The sequence below is a fragment of the Mesoplodon bidens genome, assembly GCF_964165515.1.
Source record: "Mesoplodon bidens genome assembly, chromosome: 17".
Lineage (NCBI taxonomy): Eukaryota > Metazoa > Chordata > Mammalia > Artiodactyla > Ziphiidae > Mesoplodon > Mesoplodon bidens.
This window is the reverse complement of record NC_138174.1, coordinates 50,272,877-50,292,314: the sequence shown is the minus strand read 5'-3', so window position 1 is coordinate 50,292,314 and position 19,438 is coordinate 50,272,877. Positions and strand designations below refer to the sequence as shown.

The 19,438-nt window shown below is 37.4% G+C and overlaps 1 protein-coding gene across 1 annotated transcript in view; it reads right to left on the bottom strand.

The window, feature by feature from the left end:
* SCEL (sciellin) overlaps positions 1-19,438 on the bottom strand; it is a 330,241-nt gene that overhangs the window by 208,247 nt on the left and 102,556 nt on the right. Inside the window, exons 6-7 of the mRNA XM_081214834.1 lie at positions 19,130-19,210; positions 11,668-11,749 (exon numbers count right to left, since the gene is read on the bottom strand). The gene's annotated coding sequence lies outside the window, so the exon portion shown is untranslated. The remainder of the gene's footprint in view (positions 1-11,667; positions 11,750-19,129; positions 19,211-19,438) is intronic.

Genomic DNA, 19,438 nt, shown 5'->3' with positions numbered 1-19,438 from the left:
GAATTCATTCTGGTCTATAATGTAATATACTCTTCCACAAAAGTATTACATCAGGTGTTCTTCTACTGGACTTAAGGCAGAGAAGATATGCCAAGCACTGGGGCCAAGACTTAGAGTCAGAATCTGGGTTAGATGCAGCTACGCTTTCAACCAAAAAGGATAAAGAACCTTATTTTTAAAGAGCCCATTAGATGTGTGGTAAGCAGAAGAACGACCCCTTCAATTATATCCATGTCTTCATACTGGGGTCGGTGAATATATTGTCTTACATGGCAAAAGAGATTTAGAAAATGTGATTAAATTAAGGATCTTGAGCTGGGGAGATAATCCTGGATTATCCAGGCGAGTCCAATGTAATCACAAGTGTGCTTATAAGTGAAAGAGGGAAGCAAGAGTTTAAGAGTGAGAGAAGGAGATATGGTGAGGAAAACAAAGTCAGAGTGATGAGCATGAGAAAGACTTGATTGGCCATCGTTGGCTTTGAAGATGGAAGAGCCACCATTGAAGGAATGCAGGCAGCCTCTAGAAGCAGGAAAAGGCAAAAGGAAGAGTTCTCTCCCAGAGTTTCTAAAAGGAACACAGCCCTGATGAGACCTTGATTTTAGCCCCAAGAGGCCCATTCCATACTTCTCACCTCCAGAAATGTAAATAATAAAATTATATTGTTTAAAGTCACTAAATTTGTGGTCATTTGTTACAGCAACAGTAAGAACCTAATACAAGGTCATTAAGCCCTCAAAACTCTCACCCAAACACTTGATAATCACACCATAATAAAAATGTTGAAAGAATTAGTGCACAAGTTATACCTAGAGGAAATCAATGTGGAAGGAAGGAAGGGAGGAAGGAAGGAAAGAAGTAAATCTAATTTAGCAAGTTCACAAAAACACTAGGGTTGCTCAAAATTCAAAGCCTATGGCATTTTGAAGAAATGGGCTACTGAGAGGAGAAATCTTAGGAAGCCCAGTAAGTAAGTAAAATTTTTAAAACTGAAAAAAAAGTTTAAAAAAATTTTGTGGGATCTAAAAATTGAACTTATTTACAAAACAGACTCACAGACTTCGAAAACAAATTTATGGTTACTAAAGGGGAAAGGCTGAGGGGAGGGATGAATTAGGAGTTTGGGACTAACACATACACACTGCTATAAATAAAATAGATAATTAACAAGGACCTATTGTATAGCACAGGGTACTCTACTCAATAGTCTGTAATAACCTATAGGGGAAAAGAATCTGAAAAAGAATGGATATATGTATATGTATAATTGAATCACTTTGTTATACACCTGAAACTAACACAACATTGTAAATCAAGTATACTCCAATATAAAATAAAACAAATTAAAAATTTTAAATTTAACAGGAATGAGATGAAAAAGGGGTACAGATAAACAGCATTGCTCAATAGATCTAAGCATTGCAATAGTGGACTGAGATCTCTTTGGGGACATGACTCAAGTTTTATTCATTTTTCTATACTCTTACCCTACCATAGTACCTAACACCGGTGCTTAATAAGTGCCAGTGGCTGGCTCTTAATAAGTATTTGCTTCATAAATAAATATAGGCTCTAGAGAAGTAGAATCTAGAGAGAAAGAGAGAGAGTAATACAGAATAAAAAGTCATTCATTTATTCATCCATTCATTCAACGTATTTGTTCAACGCCGATTTTGTGCCATGTGAAAGAGTAATAAGAAAAATACAGTCCCTGCTGACATAGAGCTTCAAAAATTCCTCTGCCTACAGATACCCTCCAACCTTTAAGCATCTGTGACATCAGTTTCCCAGGGAGATACAGCTTTAATTTCATAAATTACTATTTCATTTTGTCAGGTTTTTATATTCTCAAGAATCTGAATTATTTGAAGCCAGGATTTACTTACTTCCCAGCTTGTGCCAATGGAGCCAAGTTATTTTAAAGAGCATTTTTCATACTCTATTTAAAAGAAAAAAAAAAACGGATCAAGCTCCACAGTCTACCAAGTCCTCAAGGGAATCCTCTGCCTTTAGCTCTAGAGTTTCCATCACCCCCAAGGGGTTGAAACAAGTTGAGAAAACCCAGGCAATACAGTGAGAATGGATGCTCCAAGCACAAAGAAAATGGAAAGTACTTTAAATGAATGTAAGAAAAGTGATTGAATTTTATTGAACATCATGGATGGGAATGACTGAATTTAGAGAACATATTCTCACATGCCCTCAGTGTAGCTGGTTTGCTACATTCACAGGATACCCCAGTGCAGTGGAGAGTGCTACAGAGTGTACATGCTTACTAAATGAATGAATGCCTGATGGTCAGGGCTGCAGCCAAATTCTTCTTCCCAGAGACAAACCTGTCTTCTGGTTTAATAAATAATATACCCACTGGGAGCCCTAGAGAATAGGAGCGCTCTAATCCATTTCTGGTTTGAATGCTGATGGAGAAGGCTAGCAGAGTTAAGCATTTGGTTAACTGTTTAGTCATTTCTTCTTTAGTTTACCAACCTGGGCCCTGGCAACGCTCACTCAGAGCCGGGAAGGTCAGGCCTTCAGGCCTGTGGCAATTTTAAGCAAGGAGATGAGCGGAAAGTTGCAGTGTTGTACAGATTTGAAGAAAAGCAAATGGGGAACTGCTTCTTGAATCTCGTGACATTGGCTAAACTTTTTTTTTTTTTTTATTTAGAAAATGGTTTGCGTGCCAGCCCAAAGAAGTTTTATGAAGTGGACAAAATACGCTTGATCCTCTTAAGTCTCGCCTTGGTTTCCCTGCCCTCTCGCCTTGCTCAGCTGAGAGAGGCTCTCCCTGCACTGGCTTCCAGTATCAAATCTGGCTGCTAAGGGCCTTCCCTCATTGGAAGTACTGGTTCCATTAATTCCCAGCTGACTACAAAATATTTTGCTCCCCAGCTCCATCCCCAACTGTGCTGTTAGCAGCCTAAGGTATTCCTCCTAAGAAATCCTACCCTTTAACATGGGGTGTATGGAAACATTTCCTTGGCCTCAAGAAATGCAGCTTAGCACAGATGATATTCATCAAAAAGGCTTCTCATCCAGCTGAAGTCTTATTGTAAGTTTGATAATGGCCACCCCTCAGGAAGTCCTGTCCATGTGAATATAACACTCCAGGAGTCAGATAAACAGCATCACAGCATGCAGAGATCAAACCCTGCACCAAAAGGTTCAATTGGCTGGCAAAGGAACAAGATGAGAGAGGAAGAGAGTGAACCTTATTACTACATCACATGCAGTTCTAGTGTGTCCCTGTATATCAGGTTCAATTTTGGAATATCCAACAAACATCCCAAAGGTGGGTCATGCTTCTGTAAAATTATTTTCCTTCTTACAACGATGTTCTTTTGTCCTTGGAAAGAAATCTAATAGAATTTAACTGTATTATGAATGTGGTGCTCCAAGGACAATGGTGCTTCAAGGGCAAAGGACCACGACAATGAACAGCTCGGCCAAGGGTGTATTTTTAGTTTCCTTTAGAGGCTTTAGTATATATCTATACCAGAACCATCAAATTCTTAAATAGATTACATACAGTTTGCATGTGTGTGCGTGTGTGCATATGTGTGTGTGTGTATGTGTGTGTGTGTGTTTAGGAAGTGATACTGTTTTCAAAAAGATATAAACTGTATAAATTCTGCTGCTACACATAATGTTATGCTGATCTAAGATATACCAGTTAATAGAAAATTCACTTTGGAAAATAATTTCTGTAAAATACACAGTACCATCTTCCTTACAGCTGTTAGGGTAGCAACAGCACACGTGGCCTGAAGTTGATTCTCTAAGCCCTGGGAAAATGTTCATTACTGCAGTAGGGTTGTTTAGGTGGGTGGTTTGTCAATATGTCTAAAGTGGTGTATATAGTAATCATTTTTATGACCACAAGCACTAGAGAGGCTATTATAAAATTACAGCTGGGGAAAGATAAAAACACAGACTCTAATCATTGTGGTTGTTGCCTGTCATTTTAGATCTATTCTTTTGTTGGTTGCCACTAGCAACAAGAAAATCAAGCTGAAGAAATTTTAATCAAATAAATACTGCTCTTTACCTCCCTGATCATATACTATGTTGCCCTGAAAAGTAGGCAAGTTCAGTAGAAATCAATAATCTGAGATATGAATTTTTTGGAGGGAACTTTAAAAAAATCTTAAAAACAGCAAGCATCAATCATAAAGATTCGGTTCTTGGAGCCATAAAAAATAACCTTCACTGAGCCCATGGGCATCTTGCTACTCTGCAGCATGTGGAACAATGAGATTTCTTCTCTAGTCCCCATAAACAGAGGCAGAGAGCAACTTAAATAACCAGTATCTGACCCAGAAATTGATCTGAGCTCTAGCATTGCTGATTGTAATCCTAAGGGCTTCAATCTTTAAAATAAAAAGTGCCTTAAAAAAAAGCAATAAAAAATCTTAATAGCACAAAAATAATATAGCTGAAGCTACTCTTAATTGAGCATTTATTATGCCAAGCACAGTGCTAGATGTTTACAGATCCTAACTCATTTAATTTTCATGTGTCTGCAGATGCAGTCTTCCTTTTCTTTTAATACATGGGGAAACAGAAACTCAACGAGGTTAAATAATTTGCTTAAAGTCGCTTGTGGTCAAGGAGTGACAAAGGAGAATAAGGATGGTTTTGTGCAACTTCAAAGGCCCTGCTCGTTCCACTCTGCCATACTTGCTCTCTGAAAATGCAGAAAGCTATGATTTCTTAGCAGTACAGGTATATAATGTGGGTCAAGGAGGTAAGAAAACAGAGGACCCCCTGTGTTCCAGGCACTTTCCATACATTACCTCCTCGAAAGCACACTGCAACGTTGTGAAGTAAGAATACTGACATTCAAACCCGTTAAGGGACATAATCAAGATTACAGAAATACTAGGTGGCACAGCTAGTACTTGAAATCAGGTTTGTCTAACTCAAAACTCAGCATGTTCTTTCTGCTTTACCTTCCCACCTCCTACAAAGTGAAGTCTTTAGATAATGTTGGTATTTATGGATTGAATAAATACCATCTTAGATTAGGATTTTTTAATTGAATATAGTTATTTTCAGAGGATAATATTTGACCTATGGTGTGGCCAAATCTGTATACTTCACAAATTGCTCTATGAAAAAATTCTCCTCTATTTTCTAGTTTTCATTAGAGGACACACCTCTCATTTAATCTATGTATTTTTTTCTTACTCTACTTGCATGGAGAAAACAAAAGAAAGAAAGGAAAGGCACAATGGAGCAAAAGAATGTTATGGTCAAACAGCATAAGAATAAAATGCTATTGCTTACGCATAACCTATTTAAACTTTTATTGCTTTATGACTGTCATTTAAGAAACAAAAATAAACAAAAAATCCAAATTCAAATGGAAATTAACAGCAAAAATTTATCATCGATTGAATGACCATTTCCTATAAACTAAATTGTAACTTACATTCTTACAAATGCACATAGCATTTGCAAATTTCAACAACCTGTTAAACTGAAGCAAGAACAGGCAGCTCTCTCTTCCAGAGGTTGTTCTCCTGGAGACCCAGCCCTACAGGCACTGTGTCTTGAATGAAATCTCCATAGGTTTGTATATTGCTTCCAAAAAGCAAAGGCAATGGTGTGAGAAATAAAGAGGTTCTTGTCAACCGTGCTGAATGGCAGAAACTGGAAGCACAGAAAAGTGGCAGGCACTGTCTTCATTCTGAACATAAGATGATGCTAATATCTTAAATTTCAAAATGCTGTTACAAATAATACCTGCTTCCCAACACAATTTGTACTCAGGCAAAACGATGGTGTCAGCAAGACCCTCACATGGCCGGGTGATTCTACAAAGACTTGATAACACTGTGGGGCAATCTCCCCTCTCAGACCCCTCAGCCTCACAGTTGGCATCCCCAGACCACTTAGCTTCTTTCCCTCTGAACTTTGGCTTCGTTAAATTTCTGTACTGTTTTTCTTTTTCAATTTCATTGATTTCTGCTCATATCTTTGCTATTTCTTTCCTTCTATGTATTTTCACTTTACATTGCTTTGCTTTCCATTTCCAACCTTCTTGAGATGGAACTTTAGATCACTGATTTTAGACCTTTCTTCTTCCCTAAAATCAACATTTAAAAACTTAAATTTCTCAACACTCTATGACATAAATCACAGCAAGATCCTTTTTGACCCACTTCCTAGAGTAATGGAAATAAAAACAAATATAAACAAATGGGACCTAAGGAGACTTAAAAGCTTTTGCACAGCAAAAGAAACCATAAACAAGACAAAAAGACAATCCTCAGAATGGGAGAAAATATTTGCAAATGAAGCAACTGACAAAGGATTAATCTCCAAAATTTACAAGCAGCTCATGCAGCTCAATATCAAAAAAACAAACAACCCAATCCAAAAATGGGCAGAAGACCTAAACAGACATTTCTCCAAAGAAGATATACAGATGGCCAACAAACACATCAAAGGATGCTCAACATCACAAATCATTAGAGAAATGCAAATCAAAACCACAATGAGGTATCACCTCACACCGGTCAGAATGGTCATCATCAAAAAATCTAGAAACAATAAATGCTGGAGAGGGTGTGTAGAAAAGGGAACCCTCTTGCACTGTTGGTGGGAATGTAAATTGATACAGCCACTATGGAGAACAGTACGGAGGTTCCTTAAAAAACTAAAAATAGAACTACCATATGACCCAGCAATCCCACTGCTGAGCATATACCCTGAAAAAACCATAATTCAAAAAGAAACATGTACCACAATGTTCATTGCAGCACTATTTACAATAGCCAGGACATGGAAGCAACCTAAGTGTCCATCGACAGATGAATGGATAAAGAAGAGTGGCACATATATACAATGGAATATTACTCAGTCATAAAAAGAAACAAAATTGAGTTATTTGTAGTGAGGTGGATGGACCTACAGTCTGTCTTATACAGTGAAGTAAGTCAGGAAGAGAAAAACAAATACTGTATGTTAATACATATATATATGGAGTCTAAAAAAAAATGGATCTGATGAACCTAGTGGCAGGACGGGAATAAAGACGCAGATGTAGAGAATGGACTTGAGGACACTGCGGGGGGAAGCTGGGATGAAGTGAGAGAGTAGCATTGACATATATACACGACCAAATGTAAAATAGATAACGAGTGGGAAGCAGCTGCATAGCACAGGGAGATCAGCTCGGTGCTTTGGGACCACCTAGAGGGGTGGGATAGGGAGGGTGGGAGGGAGACGCAAGAGGGAGGAGATATGGGGATATCTGTATACATAGAGCTGATTCACTTTGTTATTCAGCAGAAACTAACACAGCATTGTAAAGCAATTATACTCCAATAAAGATGTAAAAAACCAACAAATGAACAAAAAAATCCATTCCTACTCCATAACTAAAAGAAAAACTCTAAATACTCTTCTGCACTCTACTTTTATGATGTTTCTTGAAGATCTTGCCATATTCATATTTACAGAGCTTTACTCATTTTACTTCACAGTGTTTCTCTGTATGGATCTACTATAATTTATTAACCATCCACTGTTAGTGGACTATTAGTGATTATTGTTTTTTTTGTTATTATAAATAATGTGCCAATAAATATCCTCAAAGAAAATTTAAATTTCTCTGTTAAGTGCTGCCTTTGCTGCATTCTACACATTTTGATACACTGTCATTCTGTTATCATTCAGTTTGAAATACTTCCTAATTTCTCTTATTACTTTTGTGATCCGTAAGTTATTTAGAAGTCCAAAATACCAAAAATTTGGGATTTTCCTTGACATGTCATTATTGATTCCTAATTTAATTGTCGTGGTTCGAAATCATACTCTTTTTGTGAAAATTAATAAACAGAAACCTCAATTAAAATACAGTCGTGAGGCCAGAAGGGGGAGCCCACACACCCTATGATGACAGCAAACCCCAACAGGAAGAAAGAAGACCTCCTCTTCTTACCTGGCAGGAGCTCAGCCAATGAGAGACTGTCACAATTTAGCCAGTGAAAAGCCACTATGCTTTGAACTCTCAGTTCCTCCAACGGACTCTTTGTTTACTGTAGCCCTCTCATAACTTCCTTTTCCCCTCAATAAAAGATGTCTCCTTCCCTTGCTGTTTGGGGAATTGCACCATGGCTCACCATGATTGCTGACCTGAAGTGACATTCTTTATCGATCCCAAGGAAACCCATTTTTGCTGTAGAAATAACTGGCAGTCTATTTGTTTTAGGTCAACAATTTTAATCCTTTCAAGTTTACTGAGGCTCATTTCATTGCCTAGCATAGTGTAAGTATCATATACATTTTTAAAGACTGTGTATTTTGCAGTTGTTGGGTGTAGTGTCCTATAAATATCAGTTAGATTATGATGGTTGATAGTGTTGCTCATTTTATCTATGTCCCTACTGATTTCTTTGTCTAGTCTATGAATTAATGAGAGAGGAATATTTAAAACTCAAAATATGATGGGAATTGTTAATTTCTCCCATTAATTCTGTTAATTTTGCTTCATGTATTTGGAGACACAGTTATTAACCACTGTGGTATAATAAAAAAGAAATATTTGGTTTTTGTCCCTGGTTCCTACCTCAGAGCTCCTAGAACCCCTGGAATTTACTGTCTTTTGTATGCTAATGAGATAACTCATGGGAGGGCCCTACATAGTTTTAGGATGGGGGTGTGCCACCAGAAAAACCAAATGATTAGAGGAATTAGACCTCAGGGAGAGGAGACAACTGGAGATTGAGTTCAGTCATCAATAAACCAGGGATTTAACGAACGGTATCTACATAATAAAACTTTCATTAAAAAAAAAAAAAAACACTAAAAGACCAGGTTTGGGGAGCTCCTGGGCTGGTGAACACATTAGTGTGCTCAGAGGGTGATGTACTCAGAATGAACAGGGATGCTCTGCACCCCTTCCCCCTATACCTTGCCCTATACATGTCTTCCATTTGCCTGTTCTGAGTTGTAGTCTTTATAATAAACCAGTAATTGTAAGTAAAGTGCTTTCCTGAGTTCTGTGATTCATTTTAGCAAATTATTGATTCTGAGGAAGGGTCATGAGAACCTTTAAATTTGTGATCCGTCTGGCAGAAGTATAAGTCTCCTGGGAACTCCATTTGTGGCTGGTGTCTAAAGTGGGGGCAGTCTTCTAGCATTGAGCCCTTAACTTGTATGGTTTGGACCAAGTCTGAGTAGTTAGCATCAGAACTGAATCGATTGAATTGAACTGTAGGACACATAGTTGGTGTCAGAGAATAAGTTGGTTTCAAGAGAAAAAACACATAGGCATATAAACATTTATGACTGTTATGGTTTCCTGATGAATTGATCCCTTTATCATTATGAAATATTCCCATGTGTCTCTAATAAAGCTCTTCATCTTGAAGGATGTTTATCCGACATTTGTATAGTATATATTTTTGTATCTTTACATTTAATGTGTATCTCTTGTAAAATGCAAATCATAACTACCATGAGATACAACCTCACACTGGTCGGAATGACCATCATTAAAAAGTCTACAAATAACAAATGTTTCAGAGGGTGTGAAGAAAAGGGAACCCTCCTACACTGTTGGTGGGAATGTAAGCTGGTGCAGCCACTATGGAAAACAGTATGGAGGTTCTTCAAAAAACTAAAAAGACAGTTGCCATATGATCCAGCAATCCCACTCCTGGGCATATATCCAGACAAAACTATAATTCAAAAAGATACATGCACCCCTATGTTCATAGCAGCACTATTCACAATAGCCAAGACATGTAAACAACCTAAATATCCACTGACAGATGAATGGATAAAGAAGATGTGGTACATATATACAATGGAATACTACTCAGCCATATAAAAAGAATGAAATAATGCCATTTGCAGCAACATGAATGGACATAGAGATTATCAGGTTAAGTGAAGTAAGTCAGAAAGAGAAAGACAAATATATGATATCACTTACAGGTGGAATCTACAATCTGACACAAATGAACTTAACCATGAAACAGAAACAGGCTCACAGACACAGAAAACAGACTTGTGGCTGCCAAGGGGGAGGGATAGAGTGGGAGTTTGGATTTAGCAGATGCAAACTAGTATATACAGAATGGATAAACAACAAGGTCCTACTGTATAGCACAGGGAACTATATTCAATATCCTGTGATAAACTGTAATGGAAAAGAATATTTATATATATAAAAGAATTTATATATATATATAAAAGAATGTTTATATATGTACAACTGAATCACTTTACTGTACAGCAGAAATTAATGCAGTATTGTAAATCAACTATATTTCAATATAAATAAATAAATGAATAGTATCTCTTGTAGACAAGATGTAATTTTTTTTTTTTTTTTGGTACACGGGCCTCTCCCGCTGCAGAGCACAGGCTCTGGACATGCGGGCCCAGTGGCCACGGCTCATGGGCCCAGCCGCTCCACGGCACGTGGGATCCTCCCGGACCGGGGCATGAACCCGCGTCCCCTGCATCAGCAGGCGGACTCCCAACCACTGCGCCACCAGGGAAGCCCAAGATGTAATTTTTTTTAATTCATTTTGACCTTCTCTGTTTCCAACATTGTCTAGTAGAACTTTCTGGAAATGCTCTACCTCTGTAGTATATAATATGGTAGCCACTATCCACGTGTAGCTATTGAGCACTTAAGATCTGGCTAATACACTGAGAAACTGAATTTTTAATGATATTTAAGTTAATTTAATTAATTTAAAATTAAATAGCCACATAAGGCAGTGGCAGCCATATTAAACAGCACACGTTTAGTTCATTAACATTTAAAGTAACTGCTGATACAGTTGGACGTAGGTCTACATTTTGTTTACTTTCTGTTTTTTTGTCCCTCTTGGATGATTTCTATTGATCTTTTCCAAGCTGCCTGACACTTTACTTTGACATATGAGCTTTAACTCGTCTGCACACTCCTTTCTTCTCCTCCATCATTTGGAAGCACACACTCACTGGTCAATACTCAGTTAAGTGCTTTTTCACTCTTTGAAGAATTTCCTGAATTCCGTAAGTGGGACCATTACCCTCCTGTTGCCCCTACTATATTGTACATATTTCTCTCTCCTGGTACCTTTAATCTTATTGTTAGCTCTGTCTCTTCCTTACAAGCAGTCTATGTCTTATTCATCTTCAATCTGTCCTCCTAACACTGTGATCTGTTCTCTCTGTATTGATTCTTCTTTCCTTTACATCATTTTTCAAATCTCATGATAAGATCTACTAGAAGTAAAACTATTCCCTACAATAGAATTTTTATCCGCCATGGACTGGACAGATATGAATAATGTTGTCCTCAGATTCATCTGACTGAAAACATTATGAAAGAATTGCATCTCAGAAAAACCCCTAACAACAGCACATCCTTTGCCAAGAGGGGGCCTTGTTGCTATTAGACTGAATTGAAATCCACATCAATGGAAATAATTTAATCAGCTAAAGGGATTCTGGATTCTAGCAAAGAAGAGAATGTAGATTTCCCTCAGAGATTGTGAAATTGGCAGCAAAATATTTAGTATTCACTAAGGAGACAAAACCACCTTCTGATTATCGCTCCCTGTAATTGGAAGGACAAATTTCCCAGACCTTTTGGCATATTCTCTGAGCATACAGCAGGTGTAGTAGAAAGAACAAAGGCTCTGGAGTAAAACAAACCTGGTTTTGAATCCCAGGTCTTCTGTTTACTAGTTGTGCAGCCTTTGAGATATTCTTTAATCTCTCTGAGCCTCTGATTTATCTATAAAATATGAAAAATGATACTTAATTTGTGCCATTGTTATAAGTAATTAAAATTGTATATTTAAAGTCCCTGGAAAATAAAGTTTGCATTGAACAAATAGAAATCTTTAATGTTATTATCTTTATGAGCTTTATCATTATTATTTTTATTTATAGTATATATGTAGTCAAGTTCATTGGAAACAATTTAAGGCATATTACCACTAATTTGGTAGCTACTCTTGGCAATATATTTTATTTTACGCAAATTCAAAAGTCTCCAAAATTTTATTTTATTTTAGCTATTCCTAGGACTTATCATTCAACCTCTGAGAAGGAAATTTCAGACCAAAAGAAATTTCCCAGGATCATACATCAACTGCAGAAAAAGCTGTAACTTACTAAGAACTAAGTGCCAGGTACTGTGCTAAGTGCTTTACCTGTATTATCTAACTTAGTCCTACAAGAATCATTTAAGGTAGTGGCCGTTGCAAAGGAAGAAAACAAAGCCTTTCAGAGGTTAAACATTTTGCCCAAGCTCATTCAGTAAGATGCAAGATGGGATTCAAAGCCATGTCTCTAAGATCCTTGCTCTGCGTTCCAGCTGATCCAAACCCTCTGTTTTCCAGGCCTGCTGGCTCACTTAGAGGCCAGTCTAGGGTGTGCACTTTCTTAATGGTAAAGCCAATGGTAAAACCAACATGAACCAGAAAAGAAAGTGCTTTGACATCAGGAAACCACATCATTTTAAGTGTGCTACAAATGAATGTTTCTATTGAAGCAGGGGGTAACCAATATTGGTAGGCAGTAACAATCCTAACACCAGGATTAGCTTTTCTTCCAAACACTTATCTATGTTTTTCCCTAATGCTCACAAGGGTTCTCCTGACAGAGTTGGCTCTGCCCTGCTTACCAATGGGGAAAGCAGAGCCTACTTCTATCCAGACACCACCCGCACAAAAGTGAATCAACCTCAGAGGTGGTAAAGTTCTCTTCATCACTATCAAGATTTTTTCCACTTTGTTGTTTCAGCTTAATGAATGAGAAACTTAAAGGAGAAAATGATTATTAAAAGGACAACAATAGATACTAAGATCCTTCCACAGAGATCACATTTCTAAATGTATTTGGGGACAGGAAATCAATATTCTAACCTGAAGACTTGCAAACTGAATTGAAACATTCTCTTCCCCTCACAATGTCTAAAACTGAAGAATGATTCTGTAGTCCTTATTAAAAGTAAATACAAATATCACTCTTAAAAGGCATGCTATAGCAGAGCTATAATCAAGGCCAAAAGGGCTTTAATTGGCCTTGCCTTTGGTCAAGAAAGGAATGTTGGTTGTAATTCCTTAATTTTTGGAGTGTGCGTATGTCTAAGTGAGATGAAATGGAGTTTTAAGACTTCGGCTTTAATAAATTCCTCTTGAGGAATTATCACTATGATGATCACTTGCAATTAACTGGAGCTGTTTAGAGAGCCACTAATTCCAGCAGAATTCCTGTGTTTCTTGCTATGACTCAGGTTGCCCCTAAATCCTACCTAGCACAGAAAAGCTGTGTGTATGTGTCTGGAAGAGGAAAAAAATGATTTTAAGTTTTTTAGACTCTGGTTTTAGCTAATTTTTCTTTTTTCTAGTGGCTCATCTAACACAAAATAAGAAGAATGCACAAGAAAAGCAGAAAATTCATTGAATGTTCCATTACTAAAATATCCAGGTTCAGGGTTCAATGTTTTTGGTTTTCAAAATCTCAAAATATCTTATTAAAATCATTTATAGATTACAATATTAGAAGGGAAGGAACTAATCTACCTAATGCACTTTCCTTGAAAAATGATGACGTGGATGTTTAATAAGGTATAAATCAATAGAATGTAATCATTTTAAATCTTTTCAAACTAGGCAGACTAGTACTTTCTCAAGAAATACAAAAGGACGCTTGTCCTTCCCCCCAAAAAAAATCAAAGAGAAGATGAGATAAACTAGAGCATCCCATACAGTTGTATATTTTGTGCACTGCTTAAACACACATGACCAAGGCAGGGGCAAATGAGTTTGGAAATCTAGGCTCTGTTTGCCTAGCTGGACTCCATGGCTCTCCAGGGGAGGTTCTCTGTGGGGGGGGTGGATGGGGGGTGGCAAGTCAGAAAGAACACGTCTACCCAGTGGATGCCTTTTTCTAATTTACCCAACCAGAGGGCGCACTCTTTCTAATTTGTAAAAGGCCCTGTAGAGCCTGGTTGTCATCTGGTGGAAAGACCACATTCTTCATGATACACATTTTCTTTGTTTAACTCTAAAATTGCTAGTGCTCAATTTCGTATGTGGTTCATTCATTCAACAGTCCCTTAGCTGTTTCAGACACTGACATACCCAGGAACAAACCATAGCACCTGACCACAAGCAGCTTTTAGTCTACGTACATGGAGACAAGTACCCAAAGATTACAATGCATAGTTACTTTTAGGCTTTTGTGGGATTATGTTCCTAAAATTACCATGACTATCAAAACTGAAGCTGGCAAAATAACATGTGGCAGAAAACAGGGAATATGGAAGGGAATAGTTCATTTCCACAGCAACCAGATTCCCCCATGTTAAAAACCTTGCTTCAACAGCAAACATTTCTCTTGACTAATTTTCTCCAATTATTCAGAAAAAATTACTGCATCCTTGTGATCTGGGAAACTATAGAATTTTCTACCAGTTCACAATCTGTGGACTCTCTAGGTCCAATACAAACTCCATCCTTTATTAGTGTATGAACTGGGCATGTTCTGTGTCTCAGTTCCTCACTTGTTAAGTATGGATTATAATAATATAGAATTGTTAAGAAGATTAAATGAGATAAATCATATAAAGTGACTGGATTCTATATTTTATGCATTTATTTTAAAGTTTATAAATCTAATGTTGCTGGCAAGTTTGAATCTAATGGGTGGTATTTTGTTTTGATTTTGGGAGGGATTTTTTTTTTACATTTTATTCTATATTGGAGTATAGTTGATTAACAGTGTTGTGATAGTTTCAGGTGTACAGCAAAGTGATTCAGTTATACATATACATGTATCTATTCTTTTTCAAATTCTTTTCCCATTTAGGTTGTTACATAATATTGAGCAGAGTTCCCAGTGTTATACAGTAGGCCCTTGTTGGTTATCCATTCTAAATATAGCAGTGTGTACATGTCAATCCCGAACTCCCTAACTGTCCCTTCCCCTCACCCTTTTCCCTGGTAGTCTGTTTCTGTTTTGTATATAATTTCATTTTTATCATTTCTTTTTAGATCCCGCATGTAAGAAATACCATATGATATTTCTCTTTCTCTGTCTGACTTACTTCACTCAGTATGACAAGCTCTAGGTCCATCCATGTTGATGCAAATGGCATTATTTCATTCTTTTTAATGGCTGAGTATATACAAGTATATATGTACCACAGCTTCTTTATACATTCCTCTGTCGATAGATATTTAGGTTGCTCCTATGTCTTGGTTACTGTAAACAGTGCTGCAATGAACACTGGGGTGCATGCTTTTGGACCATGTTTTTCTCCGGATATGTGCCCAGGAGTGGGACTGCAGAATCACATGGTAGCTCTATTTTTAGTTTTTTAAGGAACCTCCATATTGTTCTCCATAGCGGCTATACCAATTTACATTCCCACCAACAGCGTAGGAGGGTTCCCTTATCTCCACACCCTCTCCAGCCTTTGTTGTTTGTGCATTTTTTGATGATAGCCATTTTGACTGGTGTGAGATGATATCTCATTGTAGTTTTGATTTGCATTTCTCTAATAATTAGCAATGTTGAATATCTTTTCATGTGCTTCTTGGCCATCTATTTGTCTCCTTTGGAGAAATTTAGGTCTTCTGCCCATTTTTTGATTGGGTTGTTTGTTTTGATGATATTAAGCCCCATGAGCTCTTTGTAAATTGTGGATGGGAGAGATTTTTTATATTTTCCTTTGGTTTTATATTTTTCCCATTTTCACAATTTTCAATAAAATTTTTATTTACCTCATGAAGTTTTCACAAGTATCTTGGTAGTTGAGGACTGATTTTCTGAATTGTAAGAGCAAAGAATAATAGTAAAAGTATTGGTTCTGAAGCCATACAGTTCTGAGTTCAAACTTGCCTCTGACACTCCTCAATTCGAATGCATCTAACATCAGGATCATCTTAGAATTACTGTGTGTATATAAGGCCATATTTCTTTCTCTCCCTGAAAAGCTATTGTTAAACCAATAGTGTTTTGGCTTTTGAGTTTTTGGTGTTTGGGGCTTTCTTGGCCTTGCTTTGTTTTATTTTTACAACCTATAGTGTCTTCGCATTTAGGAAATAGTAATTTGTGTAATGGTAAGCAATTTGTTTAAAATCCTTAAGTCACTGTTTCTTCATCTGTAAACCTATTTTACTCATGAACCTGTTCCTTAAAGTCAATATGAGAAATAAATGAAATAATGCATATAGGGTGCCTGGCATTGTGCCTGGCATGTACTGAATGATTTATACATGTTAGCCATTAATAATTTGTATCCACGTTTTGCATTGAGAGGATGAAATATAAATAGATTCTCTTTCTCTGCAGTAAACCATAAAGTTGCTCCCAGAAGGGTCTACTGGAAGAGTCATTATCACTGACTTTTTTAAGGGAAACACATTAGACGATTAGAGGTCTCAAATTTTGGCATTTATGTGTGAGTAGGGGATTGCTGTATTGTCGTGGCTATTTTGACAGGATGAGTAGAGTCCAGAGAAATTCACAGATCAGCCCCCTGGAGATCACCTGTGGAAACCATTCTGGGGGAAGTGACTTCTAGGCTGAGACCTGAAGGATGAGCAGAAGTTAGCTGGGTAAGCACAGAGGAGAAAGAGATCTGCAGGTACAGGAGGTACCAAGTCCTGAAGGTGAGAAAGAGCAGGGTGTATTAGACACTAATCAGTGCTATTCATAAAGCTTTACTGTATTTACAAAACATACTGCGTATTTGACCATAAGTAATGAACACACTTCTTTAAAGATTTAGGGGATCATTCCTAAATCATAAACCCTCTCCTTTTTGAGATAAAGAAACCAAAGTTTAGAGACGAATGACAGGAAAGAGGGGGAGATAGAAGGTAACTAACATGGTGGGCACCTATTGTGTGTCAGACAAATGACATTATGCATATATAATAGATGAGGAGGCTGAGACATAAAGATGTTAATTAAGTCACTCAAAGCCATAGCTTTAACAACAGCAGAGTCATACGTTTGTTTCCCTACATCTGTGTCTCTATTTCTGCCCTGCAAACTGGTTCATCTGTACCATTTTTCTAGGTTACACACAAACGTATGGACACCAAGGGGGGAAAGTGGTGGGGTGGTGGTGGTGGTGGTAGTGTGATGAATTGGGAGATTGGGACTGACATGTACACACTGATGTGTATAAAATTGATGACTAATAAGAACCTGCTGTATAAAAAATAAATGAAATAAAATTCAAAACAAAAAACAAGAGCAGAGCCAGAATTCAAACCCCAATCTACAGTCCCTCTAGAATCTAGGATCATTTTCACTACACTGCCTGGAACTTGTATGAGATCATCCACATGTGAAATTATCCTCACAATGGCATTGTAACTGTTTATTTGTGTATCTATTTCTGCACTAGTCTGTAAGCTTCTTGGGAATTGTTTTGTATTTGTAAGCACATTTCCTGGAAGATAGATGAATCCAACAAGCTGTCAGATGACTGGATGGATGGATGGATGGATGGATGGATGGATAAATGAGCATTTGAGAGATTACTTGAATGGATTTTTCCAAGGGTCTATCCAATTACCTTTCCAGTAAATTGTGATATTCTCAAACTTATTTCTAAATCTAATTAATCATACACATTTTAAAAAGTCAATAAGAAATCTACCATAATTTTAAATTTAACAAATATAAACTGAATGGTTCTGAATAAAGTAATAAGTGGCAGATTCATGAATAGAAGTCCTACATAGTGAGCTCCTTGCAGACACAGTCCATGACCAATTCATCCCTTTGTCCCTATTATCTGGCCTCTGAGCATATTTGGCAAACATATATTGAAAGTCTAATCAGTCAACAGTTCTGATTAGAGTCATGCATGACTGGCCTTTTAAGTAACAGAAACAGTCCAATTCTGAAAATAACATTTTCTGGTGGACAAATAATTCTAGACTGATCCTTAAAGGAAGAGGAGAGGTAATGTTTTACCACACAAAATATCTACATTTACTGTCTTCATAATGAGATTCCAATGATGCTATCAGATGTCAAATTAAATGTAGATTATGGGCAGGAATGACATGAACATATCTAACCACTGGTACATATAAGTACAAACTAGTCAGAACAGACATCATGACCCAGCAGAAGGATGCCTCAATAGGTAAGAACAGACACCAGTATAAATCACCAGTCAAATGCATTGTGTAGGGCATAAATAACAGCCCTGCTCATAGGTCCTTGGAGATGAGGAGTAGAGATGTGGTTGATGAGGATCAGAGAGAGATCGAAGAGGAAAGAGGACCACAGAACAGGCTATAATGTGAGGACTTGTTTTGAGGAATAGGATAGAGCAGAGTTTGCTAACCTCATAACCCATATCAGTCTTGTAGCAGGGCACAAGTGTTACTAAAAAGGCTGAGCACAGATCAGATACTTGCATATTTGGTGCTGGATAACCCAAGTATTGACCTAGAGGTACTGACAAAGGATGGGATTCTTCCAGTGGTCTCTGGGGTTAAATAGAACCTGCAGGTGGAGACTACTCAGTTCAGCTGTGGGGAAAGGAGAAAACCACTCAGCCTTCAAAATGAGTGTCATATGTGTTTGTAGGAGCAGGAACCTTTCCTCCTTCCTCCTTTTGTTCCTCTTCTGTTTGAATTAGATAGCATCAGTTCCTACTGCTTGCAATCAAAGAATAACTGCTACATAAAATACTTTGCCTTATTTCTGACACAATATCCCTAGTAATTCTTTCTAAGCTCATTAGCTCTTTGGACAACCAACTGCTTACTCATTAGGTATTTCTACAGATGTTCATGTAATTTGGGGTTTCGCTCTAAAATATATTGATGCAAGATACTGGACAAGAACAACCTGAGTAAGATTTAGCAGTATAAGTAACAGGCTTTTCCCCCATGATTTTATATTGAAGAAGCTATCATTGGTTACTGACTATTGCTAAGTTCCAACACTCTCTCTCCACAGCCCTTGGTTCAGGTTACTTTTTCTCCTAGAAATGCCCTTCCTATCATCTTCACCTGTAGAGAACATATTTATCTTCAAAAGGCTGATTTAAATATCAGCTCTGCAAAGCCGTCCCTATTTCCCAAGATAGAACTAATCGCTCCACATCTGTGATTCCTGGCAACGTCACCTTGGTTGGAGCAGTGCCCTGGTGTGCCTTGAACTGCAGATAACTGGACTCCTCGAAGAATTCATCTGAGGTTATCCAGGGCTACAAAAAACGTTAAAAGTTATATTTGACTCATTGGTATAAAGATGAATATATTAATATTGTATACTAAAACATTTTCTGTGACCTAAAAGTTCATTTTTCTTTCTGCCAGTTTCAAAAGAGAGTAAAACATTTTCATTGACCTTTAAAAGCAAAGTGGACCCTTGGCACTGTGTCCACTTTGTCTAATGAGTAAGCTGTCCCTGTGTGTCTGTGCTCTCATTTAAA